Source organism: Phaethon aethereus, assembly GCF_964289735.1.
Source record: "Phaethon aethereus genome assembly, chromosome: 21".
Classification (NCBI taxonomy): Eukaryota; Metazoa; Chordata; class Aves; order Phaethontiformes; family Phaethontidae; genus Phaethon; species Phaethon aethereus.
The window spans coordinates 779,239-796,286 of NC_138597.1; positions in this window are offsets into that span (position 1 = coordinate 779,239).

Below are 17,048 nucleotides of genomic sequence, written 5' to 3' on the forward strand. Positions count from 1 at the left end.
CAGCAGTGAGCCAAGTTCAAGGCCATGCGACCACATCTTTCCCCTCCTGGTTCATAATCTCTCTGCACCGCAGCCTGGGTGGTAGCAAGCTCCATCCCTGGCTTGCGGCTTCTCCTTTGAGCACTTGAGGGCACTGTTGGAGTTTGGAAAGAGGCAGATTTCTAGGGTGGAAGACTTTTTCCCTGTGATACCATGCAGAGGCACATCAGTTTGCAAGGACTCTGGCTTCCACTGGAAACCTTGCTGCTCATAGGGGCTTATAACTTTGGCATGAACGCCCTGTCTCAGGCAAAACTTTTTGCAGAAAATACCAAGTGATGGAGACTTCTTTTATCTTCTTCTTATTTCTGTAAGCATTTCTCCCTTCCATCTTTTTAACCCCAAAGCTTCTCTCTTGAGGGTCTGATTTCAGGGAAAGAGGTGGGCTGCACAGTCAGTTCTTGAGGGGAAGCAGTGAGTTTGATCACATGGAAATACACATCACCTGCACAGATACTTTTCCAAAGTGCTGTTTTTGCAAGGACTTGCAGCCTGTCCATGTGTGAACACAAATCTCATTGCTCCTGGTATCAGACTCCAAGGGAGCTAGCAGAGCAAGCTGTGCTCCGGGGTCAGTGCTGCAACGGCTCAGAAGGACTGCACACAGCACTCTGCTGGGAAGCTGTGCCAGAATAATTATTTACATGTGCTGGCATAAAGTAATTACTAATGGAGCGGAACATCATGCACAACCCCTCCAAGTTGTCCCAGAGGAGACACTGGGAGTTACCAAGCAAAGTGCACTCTCCATGTACCAAACTCCAGATTTCCTCCCACTCCAGTCATTCCCCTTCCTCCCAGGGGAGCAGCTGTTTCATGGCAGAGGAGTCTCTGTCCCCCATTTTGCCCCATCCTCTTGACTTTGCCAGCACATTCCGCAGTTGTACTCAGAGACTGTAAGTTGCCCTGTTTTTCCAGCTAAATTGCCCTCGAAACTGAGTCTGATGAGGTCTTTTGGGGAAGGGGACATTCATATTAAGAAGCAGGGACTGTGAACAGATTTGGAGTATTTCACTGCTGTGTTTCTGCAACCAAACTGAATTTTCACTTAAGACGTGGACTACTGGCACCCAGACTGACTTCCTAATGCCCTGTTGAATTTTCTGGTTCATCAACCTGCTTGGCTTTTGACTTCATTGCTTTTTATTGCAGTGATTCCAAGGGGGGACCATCTCCTAGGCATTTGCCATTCCTGCTCCCTTCCATGTGGTATATGGGGAAAGATATCTTGTGTCCAGGTTCCCACGGGATGCCAGACTGTGTCCACTCTGTTGCTGAGTGCGGTGGCCCAGTGTCTGAGAAGAACATGTTGAGAACATCAGGCTTTCTGTAGTGCATCTTCACCTTCTTCATCAGATTCTGATTTCAATGGCCTCTAGAAAGTCCAGTTCCCAGGTTCTGTGGTTGCTGTTGCACTGATTGCATATCTGTGATCCATTACTAAATGTGATCAGGTTTCTTCCTTCAGTCTTTTCACAAACAGGTTGGAGTTTCAGGAGGCTGCAGAGATTCCTTTCAGGATGGGGCACAGCACTTGTCTTCAGCTGAGCATCAATATCCAGCCCTGGCACCACTCCAAGCATGCCTTCATCCTCGACTCAGCATGCCTAGGCATCTGTCTATGATGTCAGCTCTTCAGTCCCCTGCTGTTGGTGCCTGGCCTCTTTTAAGCAAAATCCCACCCTAAATGTGGCCCAGAATTCACCCCTCACCTTCTTGTAGGAGCTTGCTGGTATCTGTCACATTGATTTTCTGTGATCTCACCAACCTTGCTGTACAAATTACTGTCCTATCTCAGTACCCACTTCTGTTGGGATCTTTGTAACATCCCTTGAGCCTCTCCTTCCAGCCATGCCAGTGCTGCAGCAAGCTAAAAGACTGCAGATCCATCTGCACATGCAGTGCAAGGAAAGCCCAGCTCAACTTACTTGAACTCTTTTTTCTCAGAGTTGATCTCCAAAGCTCCTCAGTAAGGGGCTGCTTCATGGTGACCAGGGATCACTCAGTGTATGCACTGCAGCGAGCTGGTGGGTTCATCCCCTTCCAGAGGACATAGTCAGCAGCTCCTTTTCTGTCTGAGCGCAACCTCCTTTCTGTCTGTAGTTGCTCTGCTAGCAAAGCAGTAAGCATCTGGCTTGGCAGGATCCCTGATCCTAGATCTGCAAGCTGCAGACAGCACTGGGCACTGAGCACAGGGCAGTTCCTCCACTGCTGCCCAGAGCCATACATTTTTCTGTCCACTCTATTCCCTTGTGTCCAGTGTACATCGCTCGCATCCAGCATGTCTCAGACACTAGCAGTTACTACTCATTATCGATCATTTCTTATAACTGTTAGTCTTGTGACATTTCTTCTGTGTTAGATCTGCTGCTCTCAGCATCTCCCCTGCATGTTCTGCTTTACTACCTCCACAGGCCCATGCTGATGCAGAGTTCCCTGCTCCAGAATCAAGTATCTATTTCTTCTCCTGTGTCTTGGCTTTAGGTAAAAAACAGTATCTCCATACTCTCATTTTTTCTGGTGACAGCACCCATCAACACCTCTCTCAGCTGTTCTAGTGCTTCAAACACCATTCCTGGGCTGAAGAGTCTGTTCTTCCAGAAATCGTAATCCCCATTTAGATAATAAAGAGTTTTCCTTTCATTTTCCTGTCTTTACTCCTGGTGGCCAGCTCTGCTCACAGCCTGATTTTCCTTTCATGCATGTGCACGGGTTTGTCTGCAATCCAGCATCCCCGGTGGTCTGGGTCCCCCCATGTTGTCCGTTTGCTCTGTTTCTAGGTGCCGATTTGTTTTCCTATTAATCTCGCTCCCTCTCTTGCTGCAACTCTCCCTAGACTGACTGCTGCCAACATGTTTCGTGTATCATGTGCTGTGTAATAACACAAGGGAAGGGGACTTCATGCCTGTAACCCAGTTCTCTGTAAGAGCTATTTCCAGAGGTGGCAGGTGCTGGCGAGGTTCCAGCCATGCGCTTGCCTGCTGACTTTGCTGCTCTCTGTCCAAATTGCCCCCTGTGGCACATGTCCCTCTGCACGTCCCAACCCAGTTGCTGCATGGACCATGTTTCTGCTGGTGCAGAGACTCCTGCCAGTCCCCTTTTTGGCCCTCAGCACACACAGGCCACTGCACGCCAGTGCCTGTTGCTGGCTGAGAATGGAAAGCATGCTCGGCTTTCCCACTACCATGATTTGATTTCTCTGCTGGAGGAGCAGGGGATGGGTACTTCTGCAGTCCCCTGATGGTGCCAAGATAGTGCCACAGTTTGGCTCATGAGCTCCATACCGGCCAGCAGGGTTGAGCTGCAGAACAGAGAAGGGCTTGATGTTCTCCATCACTCAGCCATGCAGGTAAATCTGTGCTCTGTGCACCTGCCTGGGAAGCATCCTGCTTCCAGGCCTCCATCAGAGGGGAGTAGTGCCCCAAACACTTCAAAAGAGTCCTTTCTTATGGACTGGGACATGTCCTATGGGATCATTGAAGGCCGAGTAGGAGAGGTCCTGATGGCTGGCATCTAGCAAGGTGGGACCTATCCCTAGCTGATGCAGGCAAAGCAACCTGCAGCCCATATGCCATCCCTCAGGTATCCCAGTCCAAATGCCAGGCAGGACATTTCAGGAAGTAGTATTGCAGAAGAGGCTTTTTTATCAGGGAAAATCAGTTTATGGAGTTCCTGGTAATCATCTCTCCATCCTCATGCCATAGCTTGTTGTCCCTGTCATCTGCTGACACATTTGTTTGTGCTGAAGATCAAGCTGTGGAGATGACTTGGGGGTTAAATATAACCCCCATCTTCTTTCTACAGCAGTCCACAGTCAGCTGCATGGGAACAGTGGAGGAGATGGCAAGGCATGAGAGGAAGGAGGGAAATTATTAAAATCATCTTTGTCACCCAAGAAAACATGCTGTCTTACTCCAGCTATGGTGAGAGGGGCAGGGGGGCTGCCATCCAGTCTGGTAGGAAGGTACAGCCATCCTGATCAGAGCTGGGCAAGTACTGTGTTTGCTGGCTGATTTGTGGCCTAGAAAATTGCAACCCAGAAAATGCAGTTCACGTTGACCCAGAATGGTTATTTTTTTGCAGTTTTCTTTATTGGTCGTGTCCATGAAAGCTAAGGCACTGACGTCCAGACTCTTTTCCACGTGAGCAGGACAGGCTCTGGGGAAGAGGAAGGCTGATATGAATCCTGGGCACAGGAAGGTGCGGGCAGTCTCCTGTGTCCAGGGGGTGCCCCATGCTCCCTCTGCTATCACAGAGGAGCCCCCAGCCCTTTCTGACATGGGAAAGCAGCTTACCACTGGCCAACGTTACTTGGCAACTTCAACCTGACTGGGTCAGCACTGGCACTGAATTTCCCCAAGAATTCATTATATTTTCATGTGGAGAAAAATTCAGCCTCCATGTGAGCTGCCCCTGCCCAGCAGTGTCCCTGCACAGCCCAGACCTCCTCCTCCAGCTACCCCAACCTGTCCTGCTCCCGTGGAACAGCAAAAATGACTGACACTAGTAATGCACACAGACCCGGCTGGGGCTGCAGCAACCCTGCCCGACAGCCCAGTTCCCGTATAAATCACCAGGTCACGGAAGTCGTGGCATTTATAAATACTGATCCTGTCTTTGGGGAACCTCACCATTTCGGAGAGGGAGGTTTTTCTAAATAGCATTAAATAGAGATGCTGGAGTTGGTTTTGGCTCTGTCAACAGCGTGGATCTGTGTGGCTGCCCTGTGCGTGGGCTGAGTGCACCAGCCTGGTCCTGCTCCCTGCTCCTGCTCCTCTCTTCCCTGGGGCTTGATGCCTTGAGTATCTTTATTTTGGGGTCTCTCTGGGCAGGGCAGACCTGGAAAAGGTCTGTTTGTCATGGAGCTCTTTGCAAGGGAAGTGTTTTAGGCCTCTGACTGTTTTAGCCCTCTCCCCACACACTGGGGACAGGTTGTGCATGGCCACCCACCCACCCCTCCAGGGTGGCTCAGAGCAGCAGTAACACTGCACTGGCTGTTCAATATGCTCTGTTCTGATGTATGGTACCCAGCAACAGTCACCCTTTGGGAAAAACCCCACCAGCACCTCCTCTGTGCCTCCCAGGCATCTGCACCATCTGGAAAATGGAAGAGAGACTCAGAAATAGGGTGACAAAAGGTTTCCAGGGCTTTGCAGATCTCCAGAAAGTTTGTGGGTGGGTTATGTGACTGAGATAGCATTTCTAATCCAGCCTGTGAATGCTGAGGGCTGCCCTCAGGAGGTGTTTTATTCCAGCTGCAAAGGATGAAGAATGGCACATGCTCTGTTAGGCTGAGACACTGTTCTTGTGTATGGACACATCTGGGTAGAAATTGGAGACCTTGATCTAGCCTGATCTCCTGGCATGGGGAACATCCAGAAAAAGGAATGGGTTCAGCCATGATAAGTGGTTTCAAATTCAACCACACCATCAAAACTCCCCATCCCTGAAGATGAGGGTTCCCATTTGGAGCTAGAGGCATATCCTACCGTGGTCCTTCCAAAGTGCTGGATCCTAAGGGCCATGTAATACTTCAGGAGGCAGTGCTGGACATCTTCCCTGTAGCAACAACTGCTTAAATGTTTGTGTGGATAAGACAGCCCAGGCTGAGACATAGGTAGAAGAGAGGTAACTGTTGTGAGTTAGCAGAAGCAACCAAAACCCATGCTTGTTGATCTGGGTCACCTGGGGAGGGAGCTGTGAACCAAGAGACTTCCCCTCTATAAAAGTTCAGAGACTTTTTGCTGTTTGCCCTGACTTGGCAGCTGTGGACATTTCTTCCTGAGGCTGACCTCCTACAGGGGAGGGCAAGCATGGGGACAACACACCAGATGGATGGTGAGCATTTGGTCATCCTCTCAGGAGAGTCCCCAGCCTGGCTAGGCCCCGGGGACAGTGTAGAATTTCTCCATCCTAGTGGGTTCTGGTGCAGATTTTGACCAATAAATTGTAATGAAGCATAGGCAGGCAGGTGACAGGGCACAGGAGGCTCTGGGGACAAGCATCTCAGAGACCTCCGCCACTTAAGCTAGGTACAAGACAGTCTGTCCTCCCTTCCCAGTGCAGTGGGTCTACTGCTCCAGTGGTGCTGTAGCATGGGCTGGGAGCAAAGCTGGGCTGAGGAGACCCCATTCCTGGGACCAACAGGGGCAAGTCCTGCTCTCCCTGACCCAGGGCGGATCCTCTTCTTGCACCTAAAGGGACGAGCCGATTCTCACACCTCACAGCCAGCACAGGAACCTGTCAGAGGGACAGTTTTCCTGGAGGACTGTGTATCTGTAGGCGTGAGAGATCTCTGGTGAGATGGGCTTCGAAGCACAGCGTGCACTGGAAATCATAAAGCAAGCTCTGAGCTGGCACACACTCATTCTGGTCTCTCCTTTTCTCCTGAGTTCTGCATCTTGCAGCCCCTTTAACCACCTGGGCAAGGCTCTGCATCCTTTCCTGAGGAGGGAGGCAAATTGTTCTGTGTGTCCCCATGTGCCCTGTTCCGGAGGAGAAAGCAGAAAGGCCTGTCTGCAGCACCAGCCAGGTGGCCCATGGTGATGCACATGGCCAGTTAGGAGCAGACCACACATTGGGCAGGTCCTTGGGTGGCAGCAAGCTGGAGCCCAGGGCTGAGGCCATGCAGCTGCAGATGGGTGCAGTCAGACAACTCCTCCTGGAGTTGGCCTGCTGGGCTCCCCTGCCCTGCCCCAGTGAGCAGGTAGCAAGTACAGGCAATAGCTGCAAGGGCTCTGTTCTGCACATGCTGCAGCCAAACTGTGAACCCATTTGTCATTTCTCAGCCACTTTGCTGACTCTCAGTAAAGCTGCTGCTCTCCTGCCGCAGGGCTGAGAGTCTCCCTGCCACAGGGAGAGGATCCCCGTGGGTGGGGGGGATTTACGGGTTAGCAAAACGGAGTAACTTGGGGCAATGGAAATTCAGCCTTGGAGTGAGTCAGATGCATGAGTCAGCGGGTCCCAAAGCACAGACCGCAGTGTCCAGCCTCGTGCAGGGAGAGATCAGTGTCCCGCTCCTGCTGCGCAGGATCTGCGTAGGGACAGCCGAGGGCAGGCCTGCATCTACCCACGTGGGATGCAGAGGTCTCAGAGCAGTGGAGCAGGGCAGATGGATATCACCTCACCCACCACCCTCTGCTCCCTGGGATCTGTGGCCATGGCAAAGGGACTCTGCATGAGTCATGATCCTGGCCAGCAGAACACCTCCTTCCCTGGGAGGAGAGAGCCCCAGGCTCCATGCTTGCCTGCCATGGTTCAGCGTGCAGGAGAGCAGCACACGATCAGGTGAGTCTCTTCACTGCAATCCCTGTGCCATGGCCCCTGCACTTTGGTGTGGTTCCTCTCTGATGCTTGCACACCTGGTTTTCTGCAAAGAGCAGATACTTGAATGCTGGTGCTGCCCCATCCTGCTGATTGCAATGGACAGGAACCTGATGGTTGGCTGTGTTCTGCCACCAGGATCCTCACTGGAGAGCTGCCACTGTGGGCACCATGCTCAAGAGCCAAGTGCAAGCTCTACCTGGTCTTTCTGAGGGTGGGGACATACAAGCGTGGGGCTAGGAAGGAGCAGGAGATGTGGGATGAACGTGAAGTTGGGGAGAAGCTTAGCCTGATGCTGTGCTCAAGATGAACTTTCCCCATTCAGTTGTGCATGAGGTGTATGCTTTTGCAGAAGCTAAAGCAGATGAAACATGTCAGAGAGTTGTTTTTATTCATTCACTCATCAGTGAGCATTTCAGGAGACCAGAAAATTTACAAATAAATGTCTGCCTTCTCTTGGCCTGGTGGACCGTCGCAACCACACAAACTGTGTGCTGGTATACCAGAGCTCTGTCCTTCAACCCTGACTCTGGAAAAACAAACTTCCTTTGATGCAGCTTGACCTTTGCAGTGAGCCTTGAGAAGAGAATCATAAGCACAGCTGTGCTTCTGCAGAGCAAAGACTTAGGATCTCCAGACAGCTCTGGAAGCAGGGTGAGACACATCAACCATTCTCCTGCAAATGCTCCAGGACCGCATGCAGCCCAGTGTTAAATAAATGCATGTTTTTGGTAAGCCACCAGGAATATCTGCCTGTGAGATTTTTTACCTCAATCTGGGGTTGTCTTCACAATTTTGCTGTTCCTCAGCCTGAGGTTAAACCACAACAGCCTTTTCTTTCTGCAGAGCTGAAAGAGTTCCTGAGATTTTCTTTAGCCTTAGGTCACTTATGTCTTCAACTACCAATAAAGGTTGCTGGAGTAAGAGCAATAGCCTATAAAGAAACTATAAATCCAGAAGGACTATAGCCAATACCACAAATAAGGCATTTGTTATTTTTAGGATATGTTTCCAAGCAGCTGAATGTTCACTGGCCAGAATTACAGCCCCTAGAGAAGATCCTCCAGACCTTCTCCAGAGCTAAACAGAGGACAGAAACGAACCTGGAGGCTGTAACTTTCATATAGGAAGGGCAATTCAATTAAAAATTAAAATGAGCAAGGGGCTGGAGCAGTTGTGTCGTGACAAGGTACTGAAAAGTTTTGGATTCATCATTTTGGAGAGGAGAAAATTGGGAAGGATGTGACTGAAATTTGCAAAATCCCCAAGGTGGTGAATCAGGTGAACATGAAATCAAATCCCAAGGACAAGAACTAGGGGCAGTCAGTGGAACTGGTACGATATCACTCCAAAACAGAGAAGAAGAAAGATTTCTTCATGCAATGAGTAAAACCTCGGGCTGTGGAGGGAGATGCTGTCAGCATGGTCAGAAAGAGATTAGACCAGCTAATGGACAGCAGGTCTCTAAGGGAGTATCAGAGGGAACAGGCAGGGATGTGCCTTCTACTGTCCCAAGCCCAGTGACTGTGGCTGCTAAAGTATGAGATACTTAGGCTGCAGAAGGCTCACCCAAAACAGCATCTCCTATTGCCCCTGCTAGATGCAGGCTAGACGGGCTGTAGCTCTGGCCCCTAAGGCATCTCTTATATTCCTATTCCCTCTCCTGTTCCAATTTTCTTCTGCAGGGTTTTTCCATCGGTTAGCACTCAGATAATGGGGCATCTCAGCAATGGGACTGAGGGACGTGCCCATGAGGATAACCTTCACTCTTACCATGGGAAGGGCAGGCTCTTACTGATAGGGAGGAAACACACAGGGAAGTGTGTGCTGTGTCCATGTCCAGGCATTAAGACCATACACATTCAGCTACAAACATGTAACACCCTTGGCAGCTAGATCTTTGCCTGCACAGCCCTGAAGTGCCTGTGGCTTGTGCTGGAGCCAGTGGTCTTACTGTGCCTCTCTGTGCTGGAGATGCAGTCCAGGGGTGGGCTATAGCTCCAAGCACCTCCTCAAAAAGAAAATGCAGGCAGTTGATATATCTGTCGTGGTCCAGGGGCAAGAAGACACATCCTGTCCCAGCATGGATCTAACAGGGACTTGCCAGAGTTGCACAAATCCTGCACACCCATCAGTAGAGGTTGTGTACCGCATACCATAGAGACCCATGCAGGCCATTCAGTTTAGTTCTTTCTCCTCAGGGTCTTTGCAGAGACATCAACTTTTTCCAAAATATTTCCCATGCTTTACAAATGAATCCCACCTGATTAGGAGGCATGGTGTGAGGTTCAGGCAGACCTAAGACATCATAATAATGAACTGTCTTCCCAGCCAACTAATATGGATCTTACTCCAAATGCCTCATTACAAGAAAGTACTCATTAAAGATATTTAAGCAGCAGCCAGGGATGTGTAAAATGGGTTGGGCTGGGTTAGGAAGAAGGCTCTGTCTCCACCTCTCAGTTCCCAATATATTCCTAGTCTCACAGAGAAGTCATCTAGAAGATCCTAGTCCTCCTCAGGGCCCAGAAACCTGCGTAAGGTTGCAGCTATGTTTCTTCACATCTGTATCAGGATCCAGGACTCCTCATAGCCTTGATAGCATGCTTGGATAAACCTTGTCTGCAGCTGTGAGCTGAGCACAGCTGAGTACAGTTTTAAGCCCAGGCTTTCAGTGCACTGAATAGTTTGACCAAAGCATCCACTCTGGCTTCAAGTATGAGATGTGTTTCAAAACACGACTGGTCAAGGATGAAAGCTGTGATTGTCCAGCAAGACGAAGGAGATGATGAATTTCACTCTCTTCCGAATCCTTCCCAGGGTGATCTCAGTTCCTGCCAATGACTTCCTCATTCAGGAGTCTCAGTCAAGTAAGTTGGACAAACAATATCTAGCCTCAAACTATTTTCAGAATATTTTTTGCTTACTTGTTGTTCATTTGCCATGATGCCTGACTGGGCTGCTTGGACACAGGTAGTGGCTTCTGCTTATGGATTGGATGGACCTGAAGCTTTACAAACAGAAGAAAGATGGGTGCTGAATAGCAGCTGGCAAAAGGCACAGATGCATGTTTGTGCTGTTCTCCAGCGAGTGCCAGCATCCACAGTTGGTATTTGCATCAGCCTTCCTGCTGGACAGTCAACCAGAGAGGTGGCCAACTTGGCTGCCATGTGGAGAGCCTGCGGTTTAAGTCACGTCAACATCAGATGCAACCTTCCTGCCACGACGCTTGTCTGAGCCCTTTCACATCAGAGAAAGGACATTTGAGGTGCAAAGACCTACCTACACAAAGGTAGGTAGGTCACAATCTAAGTGACCAGAAAACATTTTACCCTGGCAGTGCTGTGACCTTCTTAGACTGATGAGACACGGAGGAGGGCCCCATACCCACAGAGCAAAGCTAGGTTATTTGTATGCTGTAATTGTCATAATATAATCCAACAATGCCCTGGGAGCCCCTGCATCATGTCCCAGGAGTGACAGTCTCCCTAATTCAGAAACTATGTGTTGTGATGCCACAGAAGGTGCCTAGAGAAGTGGCGAGTCCACTAACTCCTCCTGGGTGAAAGCAGCCTCTAAAAGACTCTTCTGCTGCTCCAGCTGCAGTCCAGCAGCCCTGAAAGATATGATATTATACTGATCCTTCCTAGAGGCAGGAGGGCAAACTCCCAAAATGAGTCTGAGCATATCTGCTAACACTTCGGTGTAACTAGGAAGAGGGGCTTCCTAAGCAAAATGTGTTTGGGGAGGGAGGCAGACCTGAGCTGCCCCATTGGCACCTGCATCTACAGGACCCTTGAGCAAACATTGTCAGGAGAAGTTCAGGCATGGGTTTTCCTCATTTCATGTTTTCTTCGATCAAGCTTATTTTCAGTTTTGTCCTGAAAAATGTAACCTTTTGCTTTTCTAGAATTCCCAGCGATGCCCAGGGAAATGAATTTTATTGCACACTAAGCAAAAAGGGGAGACCCTCCCTCCAAGGGTCACCAGCCAGGATCCTCACCAGAGGTAATAATCTGCACAATCATGAAATCCTGCTCCTGATACCTTCATGATACTATCCTTGTCATGCTGGGCTGAGCAGTGCTATAGCCTATTTATGACAGAGAAGCTGTGAGCTATGCTGAATGTGAGAATGAGCAACTCAACTGCCACAAGACCCAGCCACGACACTCCTGCTTCAGGAAGTTTTCTTCTAGGTAACTTCCCAGGAGCTTACTCCTCATGAAAATACATTTTCAAAGTATCAGTCAGATGCAGAAAGGTATTCTTTCACATTTGCCAGGTAAAGAACAAGCTCCCAGAAGCATTGCATTGATACAAAAGAAGAAAGGGTCAACACAGATGAATGTATCAGAAAAGGGAGGTTGAAATAGCAGAAGTTTTACAGTCTCAGGTAGGACTTTACACAGAGCAAGCACAAAAGCTTGTCTGCCTTTGCAGATGTCAATAGGAGCTAAGCGAGGCCCTACCACCATGTCAGCATGTGATGGAATACCTCTCTCTTGCCACTGTGGGTCATTTCAGGTTTCCTTAGCTGAAAATTCTAACTTCACTTCTAATTTCACCTGCGTTTCAGTTCACATGGTCACAGAAGAGTGGCCAGTCTACGTTTCAAGGCTGTATGGGATGGAGAGCTTACCACGTCTCTGGGCTCCTTGTTCCAATGCTCAGTTATTCCCACTGTTAAAAATAGTTACTTTATCTCAAGCCCGACAACCACCAGCTTTGCTTTCCAGTCCCTGGATCTTTTTCTGTCTTTGTCTGCCCTCTTAAAGAGTCCTTTGCACTCAAAGTATTCCCCCACATCAGTTCTCACAGACCATGATTAAATCACCTCTTAAAAACTAGATAAACTAAACAGATCATGTTCCATTAGTCTCTCGCTGAGAATGATTTCTAGCCCTGGGATAATTTTCTAATTCTTTCCTGAGTCCTTTCCAAGTTTTCAGTGTCACTCTCAAGTACAAGCACTAAACCTGAATGTGCCATTTTGGTGATGATGTCACTAAAATCACATGCAGGAGTAATGCCACCTCCATGATGTTCCCTGCTTGTGCATATCAAGATCATATTCGGCCTTGCAGCAGCAGTGGGAGTTTCTGTTCTCTGGGTTTCAGCTGACGCCTAAACCCTCTCCAGAGTCCCTGCTTTCCCTGGTCCGTCATCGCAGAAGTGGCCTGCACATCTGATATCAAGCAATCATTAAACTTTCACTGAAGTATCCCTGATTTTCTGTATTCTGGTGCCTACATCCCTCCAGCTTGATTTCTTCCTGTGCCACCAGGTATCCATCTGTGTTTTTCTTTAGATAAGATTTTATCCCATCTCAGGCAACCACACTGTGCTGTCATTAATACCATAAACAAGTTTTTCCCATGAAGTTCTTGTGCTTGCAGCATACCAGTTGCTTCCAAAGGGGAAAGAAAACTTTTGCCATCACTTTGCACAGTACAGATCATTCCAGTTGATTTCTGTAGCATTAAGTCAGGTATTTCTAAAGTGAGAACATTTTAGGAACCGTCACAGGCAGTCCCAAATTTGCATCCTGGGAAGGGTATCATGGTCTTGACAGAAGCAGTGCATCCCACTCTGGAAAAGCATCTGAAATACTGAAAGGACATTTTGTTTGGAGGGATCCACCTTTCTTCTTCAGCTGCAGAGAATCCCAGATGGCTCCTAGACTAGACAGCAAACCGAGGCAAAGCCGAGTGACAATGGGAGTTAAAGTCCCATTTTTCAAATAGCCAAAAAGAGTCAGTGGAATGCAGCATCCAAATTCTTGTTCCAGCTTTCATGCATGTGCCTCTTAGCAGAGCTCAGGATCCTCACCCACCGCCGGGACGGATGGGAGCCGGGCAGCAGCACCCCTGTGCCCCCCACGCTCTGCACCGCAGGCACGGCTCTGGCGGGCGCTGCGCTTCTTTCCCCACAGCAGATGCTGGGTTCGCACGCTCTGCATATCTCCAGGGGATACTTCCCATCTAGCTGTCAAGGCTCTTAGTTAACAAAGTATTTAAGAGGCTATGGTGCCTCTTAATAAAGCACTTGGAAATATCTTCAATGTTAAGAGGTGAACTTCGGTTAAGTGCTTTGCAATGGAAGGAGCATGGAAAAGTCAGCTTGGCCGTACCTGTTTGAGCTGTATCGCTGAAGGGCCGGTGTCAGCCCAAGCCCTGCGAAGCCAGAGACAACCTGGGGGTTTCAGCAGAGGAGCTGGATGGGCTCCAGCGCTGTTCACCGACTACCTGCACGTCCCCCTTGGCTCTGCATGTGGCAGGGAGAGGGGTGGGCTGAAGCTGTGCCATTTAGTAGATCGTCAGCTTGCTTCGTCTCAGCTTTGAACAACATAGGGCAGTCTGTGCCCTCTGTTGCTGCCCTGTGTCCTCTGAGGAACAGCCTGGGCAGGCTGGGAGAGCAGAGGCTGGTGGATTTCTGGTGGAATAGTTTAAAAAGGGGATTTGAAGGGGAGGGGAGAGGGAAGTCAGATGAGAAGAAGGAATATTGCTCCCAGACATTAAGGATAATGCAATGGGGAACTACCATGGGCTTGGAGGTCCCCGCTCCAGGGTAAACCCCAAACTCCACCCCAGGAGAGAGAGCAGGGCCCAGCATGGGTCCCACGTGGGTATCAGCCAAGCAGGTGGCAGTCTGCACACCTCTGGCCAGCCTGGACCATGGCAGGAGATCTGAGGAGCTGGGAAAACCTTTGTTTTCAGAGGAACAGCCTTCACCAGAGGGTTCCCTTTGGGAATGAGATGAATCCCTGGGTCTGTCCTGGCCCCATCTCAGCAGAGCTGTGCTTTCCCCAAGCACTGCGAAGATGCACTTCACCCTTCTGCTTTTTTGGCTGCACCAAATCATCCTGCATCTCCCACTGCTACCACCATCTCTCCGCAGGAAACCAGCAACTGCCAAGCAAAGGCAATAACCAGCTCTGGAGCAGCTGCGTCTCAGATGGCAAAAGCAGGTGAGAAGCTTTTCTAGCTTTTCTGGTGGCTTTTGTATCTGTATTTCCTCCACTCCTTTGCTATGTACCAATTTCTGAACCAGGACCTGGCCTTTGGGGCCCATGCCATCCCATGCCAACACATACAAGCCCTGGGAGAAGGAGGACCTGGCAAGAGGACTGGGAAATATTGTCACTTCAGCTGAGGTCACTCTGCAGCCCATCTTCTACCCAGAGACCTCAAATGAAAAAACTGGAAAATAACACTGGAACAAACTCACATGTTATTCTCCAGCCTGTCATTACCCTGAGTCAGACGGAGACGAGCGAAGAGCCTCTACCCAGGCTAGATTGTAATCAGAGTGATGGAAAAGACCATTAGGTCATCTGGGCCATCTGCCCCCACCAATACACGCCTGTTCTCTGCTTCATGTTATCTAGTGCTTAGCTTGGAGTGAGTCAAGTGATGCAGCTTCCAGTTTCCCACGGGAGACTTTTCCTAATAAAACTAATAGCTGAGATGGAAACGTTTCCTGATATTCTGCCTAAATATGCTGTTGCTCACATACATCCCATTACTCCTGCTGATCCTCCCATGGGGCTCTCTGAAAGCATGTCTCTCCTTGGTGTTCATACCCATCACATTCCTGCTGACAGTTACTGTCATATTTTCCCTGGGTTGCCATCTAGACGAGCTACATTTTACAGTATGGTGGTAATGACTCCAGACCCAAGGCTGCAAATAGCTTTCTTCATCCTTGGAGCCTTTGGACTCCTCCTAAGAAGTCAGATTCCCCATAAATTCTTCAAAGGAGAGTATTCTGAAGAGGTTTTGTGCAAAATCAAGCATGGGGCTTAGAGAGATGGACCCTTGAGTGAAGAGCTTGTTTCCATATTTCTGAATTTTCTCATGATGATTCTTTATCATTTGTTCTGATCTAGTTTTCCTTCTTTAAAATTTGATCTCTGATTTCTCCAGGGATCTTCATCCCTCTTCCACACTTAATTAGAGCTTTAAGTCTTAGCAAGATACGTGATACCACTTAGAGGACTGATTCAGGCACTAGATGATTTAAAGGTTTGCAGTTTGTAAAGAGACTTCAGCATTTCACTAGCAAGGTAAATGATGGAGAAAAAGGGAGATAGGTAGATATATAGATTGATGCCTTTAGGAGCAAGGAATATAGACATGACTTGGAAACTTTCTAAATACTTCAGTACATATGGCCTGGCTCCTTTTTTTATTTGTTTATTTTAGGATCTTTGGATTGGAAGGGACCTCATCTAGTCCAACCCCCCTGCTATGAGCAGGGATATCTTCAACTAGACCAACCTGCTCAGAGCCCCGTCCAACCTGACCTGGAATGTTCCCAGGGATGGGGCATCTACCACCTCTCTGGACAACCTGTGCCAGTGCTTCACCACCCCCAATGTCAAAAATTCCTCCCTTATATCTAGCCTAAATCTCCCCTCTTTTAGTTTAAAACCATCAACCCTTGTCCTATCACAACAGGCCCTGCTGAAAAGTCTGTCCCCATCTGTCTTCTAAGCCCCCTCTCAGCCCTGGCAGCTGCTCTAAGGTCTCCCCGGAGCCTTCTCTGCTCCAGGCTGAGCCCCCCCAGCTCTCCCAGCCTGTCCTCCCAGCAGAGCTGCTCCAGACCCCTGATCATCTTTGTGGCCTCCTCTGGCCCCGCTCCAGCAGGTCCATGTCTCTCCTGTGCTGAGGGCTCCAGAGCTGGATGCAGCACTGCAGGGGGGTCTCCCCAGAGCGGGGCAGAGGGGCAGAATACCCTCCCTCGCCCTGCTGGCCATGCGGCTCTGGGTGCAGCCCAGGGCATCTGGGCTGCGAGCGCACATTGCCAGCTCATGTCCAGCTTTTCATCCGCCAGTAACCCCAAGTCCTTCTCGGCAAGGCTGCTCTCCATCCCTTCATCCCCCAGCCTGTGCTGATACCGGGGGTTGCCCCGACCCAGGTGCAGGACCCTGCACTTGGCCTTGTTGAACCTCAGGAGGTTCACATGGGCCCATTCCTCCAACCTGTCCAGGTCCCTCTGGATGGCATCCCGTCCCTCAAGTGTGTCAACCACAGCACTCAGCTTGGTGTCATCTGCAAACTGGCTGAGGGTGCACTTCCTCCCACTGTCTGTGTCATTGATGAAGATATTAAACAGCACTGGTCCCAACGTGGACCCCTGAGGAACACCACTCGTCACCGATCTCCATCTGGACATTGAGCCATTGATCATTACTTTCTGGATGCCACCATCTAACCAATTCCTCATCCACTCATCAAATCCATGTCTCTCCAATTTACAGAGAAGGATGTTCTGGGGGACCGTGTCAGAGGCCTTACAGAAGTCCAGATAGACAACATCGGCACCTCTTCCCTTTTCCACTGCTGTGGTCCCTCCATCATAAAAGGCCACTAGGTTGGTCAGGCAGGACTTGCCCTTGGTGAAGCCACGCTGGCTCTCTCGAATCACCTCCCTGCCATCCATGTGCCTTAGCACAGCTTCTAGGAGGATCTGCTCCATGACCTTCCCAGGCACAGAGATGAGGCTGATGGGTTGGTAGTTCCCAGGGTCCTCCTTGCTGCGCTTTCTAAAAATGGGTGCAATGTTTCCCTTTTTCCAGTCACCAGGGACTTTGCCTGACTGCCATGATTTTTCAAATATCATGGAGAGTGGCTTGGCAACTACATCAGCCCATTCCCTCAGGACTCTGGGATGAAGAGGCT